We start from the raw sequence: 5,621 nt of genomic DNA, 5'->3' as shown, positions 1-5,621 counted from the left end.
AAGATCGGCGTGTAACATGTGTAATACTCCAGAATGTACTAAATTAGAAGAAAGCACAGGCTATGGTGGAGGTTTTAGTGAAAGAGAAAATGTTGAGTATATAGAAAGAGAAAAGGATCTGGTGGTGAACATGATGAATATGATAAAAAGAAAAATATGTAGAGGGAAGGCTGTTGGTCCTGCATCTACTTTAAAGGAAACTGAAGATACAGTATCTGAGGGAGAAGAGGAGGATGAGGATGAAGAGCTTTCTAAATATAAATTAGATGAGGATGTAGATGAAGATCATGCCGATCCGCCAAAATATCTTGGTGCCAGGGAAGAAGAAGATAGTAATAAAGAGAAATCCAATAGAAGAAGTCGCTCAAAGTCTCAATCTTCCCATTCACCATCTTCATCATGCACATCCTCCCCCTCAAGTTCAAGGTCCAGGTTCTCCAGTTCCCGATAACATTCAAGATCTTGTGAGTCAATATCAAGATCCAGATCCAGGTCCCACAGGGCCTCTTCTGCCCCAAGAAAAAGATCTTATTTTCAAGTTCATCATCTTCTCGCAAGAGGAACAGAAAAAGAAATCGTTCAAGAGCTTCTTCTGGTGATCGTAAAAATAGACAAGATCACGGTCACCCGAAAGCCAGGTGATTGGTGAAAACACTAAACAACCCTGAGCACAGGTCTAATCCTTACAGAACACCACTACGTTACCCAGGCACCATAGGTCATCTTAGGGATCGTCTCATTCTGGTTCCTGTTCAAGTTCAAAAAAGAAATAACGTATTAAAATCTACATCTTAAAAAAAAAATTCAGTATAGTACAAGAAGCATATTTTTAAAGAAGTTGATGGCTTGATCAAAAGTGCTGAATTTGCGAGTAGAGGTGCATGCCTTTAATTGCTTTTCAGAACAAGACAACTATGTTTACTTGCGGATTGAAAATAAATAGCATTTTAAGCCATAATGCCACAAAATCGAGTGCTGTATTTAGCATTCATTTTTTTAAAGTCATTTGCTTTAAAACCATCTCAGCTGTAACAGTGTGTTCTTCTGTTTCCTAATGTTAATTGTTTTATTTCCAACTCTATCAAATCTGTTGACTAAGCAGTATGAGGCTTGCTGAAATTTAAAGGTGGAGTCCAAGGCAATTTATTTTAACCTGGAGAAAATAACTTATCCTGTTTATGTGAGTTTATGTCTAAGACAATCTCTAAAACGCAAACTAATTGGTAAAATATTCAACCAGAAACATCTGTATTTTGACATCCTCTATACTAAAGGCTCTTCAGAATCATTGTCTTTTACTCACCTTTACTTTTTTACACCACCACTTTTACTGTAAAATTATTTTGTGAGTAGTAGAAGGAGAAATGTGGTACTGTTCTCTCACAGACGTATTTTGGGCAAAAAAGAAGCATGGTCTAACAGTTGATCTATTGATATGGTTGGGTAATGATGCAAGTGTGAGTTATTTGCTTATGATGTAACCAGAAAACCAGTATTGTTCTTGTTCATTTACAGTTACTTGTGGCTTAAAATGCTTTCAGAGTTTATTTCTCTAAGTTATAATCTGGTCATAGGCTCCATTTTATCTTGTTTAAAAATAGAGGCTTCTCTTAACAGTATCTTCCATGATGATGCAACGTAAGTAAATTAGGGGAAATCAGCAATCTGCTTCGGGACTTTCTGCATTGGATGTTGATTTTTTTTTTAATTTAAGATTCTTTGACACTAATGTCTGCTGCCGTTTAAATGAAAAAAAACATTTTAGGGTATTCTAGTAGACCAAACAAAATAATATTATTTTCTTTATTTTTTAATGAGTGTTTTCTCAATTGATTTAAAGATGAAAACTTAAAATACTATTAAAATGGAACTATTTTAATAGTATTTTTACAATGAACTTGTCCCTGGGTATTTTTATGCCTTATTTTTTTTTTGCTATATTTACTGTCGGTTGCACAAGAACTCTCTTGGAATTGTGCCTCAGACTTCCTGAAAGTTCCCCTTCTAAATTGCCCAGATCAAATAGCTTCTATATTGTACATGGTTTACTCTTGTGCTTTCTGTATTTAAAACTTTGGCTGTACTAAGCAAATGCAAAGTTATAAATTTAGCTAACAGTCATTTACAGGCAATTCAGTTGATTATGGTTTCATTTGGTTTAAACCATACGAGTTCGTTTCATAAGGAAATGATGGTGTAGATAAACATAAACAAAGCCTGTGAGTCAAAAACAATGGAATGCAGCCCTTTGCTTTTACAGTAGAAGCATGTACCAGATACCGTGTGTGAGCCCTAGAGGAGACTGTCAGCCTCTGCTTGACAGAGGGGTCAGAATCATGAAGGATGAGTAGAATTTCCTGCGGAAGAAATTCTTTGTTCATCGGCTCGGTTCTCAATTGTTTCCAGTGAATCAGCAGCTCTATTGCTCATAGGGAAATGTCAGCAGGGCTCAAATAAAATTTTACACTGGAGAGGGTTAGATAAGGCACACACCGGAAGTGAAAGGGAAGTGACTGACCACTGGGACACTCAACTGAAAAGAACCGAGCATGCCCCGTGCTGTGCAGTCCTCCGCTCCACTTGGGGTCGCCAAGACTTGTAATCAACTCCGTGGCTGCTGGTTTGGGTAATGGTCCTAAGCACTTCACCAGTGTTAATGCATTCAGTCATCTTAACAGTTCTTTGAGTATGGAATTAAAAGGCTTCAACGATGAGCTTGCTAATAGTATATTATTATCAATTATTATTCCAGGCTACAAGTCTCAAAAGAATTTTTCCTTTTATCATTACTCTTTAAAAATTAGTTCCCTGGAACGAGAAGCAAGTACATTAGTCTTGGATATGGAAGCAGGCAAAGGATTAGGCATTTAAGGTAGATTTTTTTAAATGTAATTTTGGCATAATTAAGGGAATTAATTCATAACTCTAGAAAATATATTTCCTTTAAAAAACAAAAACCTATACTTACCTGGCAGGGGAGATACCATCATCACGAAAGGGGTTTTCCCAGGGCGAGGCTTATCCATTGCACTCCGGATGTGCTGGCCCCTGCGATTTCCCCAAATGTGGGAAACTCGACTGCATGATTTGTGGTAGTGGGGGACTGCGTTCACGCTCAAAAAAGAAAAAAACAAAAACCTAGATTGATCTTTCTCTGCTAACACGTGTGCTGAATTTCAGAAGTAGAAATGTGAATTGTTTTGCCCTCAAACCTAAAATAACTTCACAAGAAAGAATGCAAATTTTATCCCCTCTGAGGTAGAGAGCAGAAAATAATTAAAATTGTATCTGCAAAATTTATGCTATCTGTTGACATACTCTCTTTCTCTTTTTTCAATAATTGTGTAGATTATTTTTCCAAATTATAAGTGAACATTTTAAAAAATTATGTATCATTAAATATTGTATCATTATGTACATAATAGATAAATATCCCTCAGAGAAACGATTTACCTTGTTAAAGAGTTTTGTAGAAACACAATTTAAAATTCTTAAATTGAAAAAGTTTAATTTTGGTAATGTCTGCCATACTACCCCAGTTTCCTATTAAAAAATTAAAAATATTAGCATTAACCTTTTACTGAATCCTCTAGGACTTAAGAGTAGTAATACTTTTTTTGAGCATTAAATAAGATCCTGGTTTTTCTGGTGGCCATCTTGGCAACTTATGAGTAATTATATTCAAAAGACTTTCCCCTAAGATTCATGTTAAGGGAAAGATGCTGGTTTGCACACCTTTGGTAAACCTCATGTGTTTACTTAAAAAAAGGAGGAAAAGAGGAAATCACTGCCATCAAGTCATTTCTGACTCATAGCACCCTTGTGGGTTTCCAAGACTGTAGCTCCTTACAAAAATAGAAAGTTTCATTTTCTCCCACGGAGCAGCTGGTGGTTTCGAACTCTTAACCACCCTTCAAAGCACCGGGGCTTCAAATATATTTAAAGACCCAAAATAATTTTAAGATGTCTTCCCTTTTGCCTAGTGTACGTCTTCTCATAAGATACTGTAATGATTTGTGGGGCAGATGTGAGGTCGTTTTGTTTTTCTCATACTCATTGTAGCAGATGCAGAAATTAAGACTAGCAGTAGTGACATAAAATGGAAATAGGAAATTAAAGAGTTGTGTGCTACCTTAGAAACAAAAGAAATTAAGACCAAAGTTAGCTGTTGGCAGTAATTAGTGGAAGTTGCAAATTAAATAGTAGGTATTACCTTAATCAGTGAACAAATGCTTGCAAATGATTGCTCCTTGGCATTTAAGTTTGCTGTATAGTTAAAAGCGTGGGTAGCTAAATCTTGACACTTATTTTTTGTAGTTTAGAGTCTAAGGTGTTATCTTGGCCCCATACTTTTTATTGTAAATACATGTTTGTATTTGCCTTATTTTAAGAGGTTACTTCTTGCAAAGTAAGTTTTAAGTGTTTAACTGAAACTAGGAGAGTTTAATTTAAAAGGAAACCTTTTGTTGAATGACTTGGTAAAATGAGTGACGTTTGAATACCAGTAGTTTTTTTCCAAAAGAATGAACCTCGGGTCTCATGCAGCTCTCACTTTTTCTGCACTCTATACTGATATAAAGGTGTTCCTGTATCAGTCTTGCTCATCTCTGATATCTGTGCTCCCTTGTGCTTTTCTTTTTTTTTTTTCTTTTTCTCTTTTCATTCCAGTGATATCTTTTTCTGCTGTAGAGTTTTATGAAAAAGATTTCTTTCCCAGTAACATAATTTTTAAAATATACCTTTATTGGGGACTCTTTTATTTCTTATCACAATCCATACATTCCTCCAATGTGTCAAGCACATTTGTACATATGCTGCCATCATCATTTTCAAAGCATTCTCTTCCACGTGAACCCCTGATATCAGCTCCCTATTTCTTCCCCCCACTCTCCCTCACAAACCCTTGATAAGTTATAGATTATTTTTTCCATATAGTACATCATCCTCCATCGCCCCTCACCCACTTTTCCGTTATTTGTCTCCCTGGGAGGGAGGGTCTAGGTTGAACTTTGTGATAGGTTCCTCTCCCCCACCTCCACTAATCCTCCTGGTATCTCTACTCTCCTTGTTGGCTCTGAGGGGTTTATCTCTTCTGGATTCCCTGTGTTTTGGGCTCTTAGCAGTGTGCATGCTCTGGTCTAATCCAATTTGTAAGGTAGAATTGAGGTCAGGATAGTGGGGGAAGCAAGCACCAAAGAGCTAGAAGAAAGTTGTATGTTTCATCAGTGCTTTACTGCACCCTGACTAGCTCATCTCTTCCCTATAACCCCTCTGTGAGGGACTGTCCAATTGTCTACAGATGGGCATTGTGTTTCCACTCTATGCCCCTCCCCCATTCACCTTGGGTATGATTTTATTCTGAGTCTTAGATGCCTGATACCTGATCCCATCGACTCCTCATGATCACACAGGCTGGTATGCTTCTTCCATGTGGGCTTTGTTGCTCCTCAGCTAGATGACCACTTGTTTATCTTCAAGCCTTTAAGACCCCAGATGCTATATCTTTTGATAGCCGGGCACTATCAGCTTTCTTCGCCACATTTGCTTATGTACCCATTGTCTTCAGTGATTGTATCAGAGAGGTGAGCACACAATGATATGATTTTTTGTTCTTTGATGCC

General features: G+C 37.0%; 1 protein-coding gene, 1 non-coding gene and 1 pseudogene across 2 annotated transcripts in view; all 3 read left to right on the top strand.

Annotated features, from left to right (window-relative positions):
* LOC115869352 overlaps positions 1-668 on the top strand; it is a 20,526-nt pseudogene extending 19,858 nt beyond the window's left edge.
* The window catches only part of FNDC3A (fibronectin type III domain containing 3A), a 223,333-nt gene that overhangs the window by 84,821 nt on the left and 132,891 nt on the right, over positions 1-5,621 (top strand). The window lies entirely within an intron of this gene.
* On the top strand, positions 2,961-3,120 carry LOC115869358. The gene has a single exon (XR_004046142.1). It is a non-coding gene; the product is annotated as a U1 spliceosomal RNA (small nuclear RNA).

This window comes from Echinops telfairi, unplaced genomic scaffold (genome assembly GCF_000313985.2).
Source record: "Echinops telfairi isolate 266 unplaced genomic scaffold, ASM31398v2 ScPeMD7_24;HRSCAF=84, whole genome shotgun sequence".
In the NCBI taxonomy this organism is placed as follows: Eukaryota; Metazoa; Chordata; class Mammalia; order Afrosoricida; family Tenrecidae; genus Echinops; species Echinops telfairi.
This window is presented reverse-complemented; position numbering and strand designations above follow the sequence as displayed.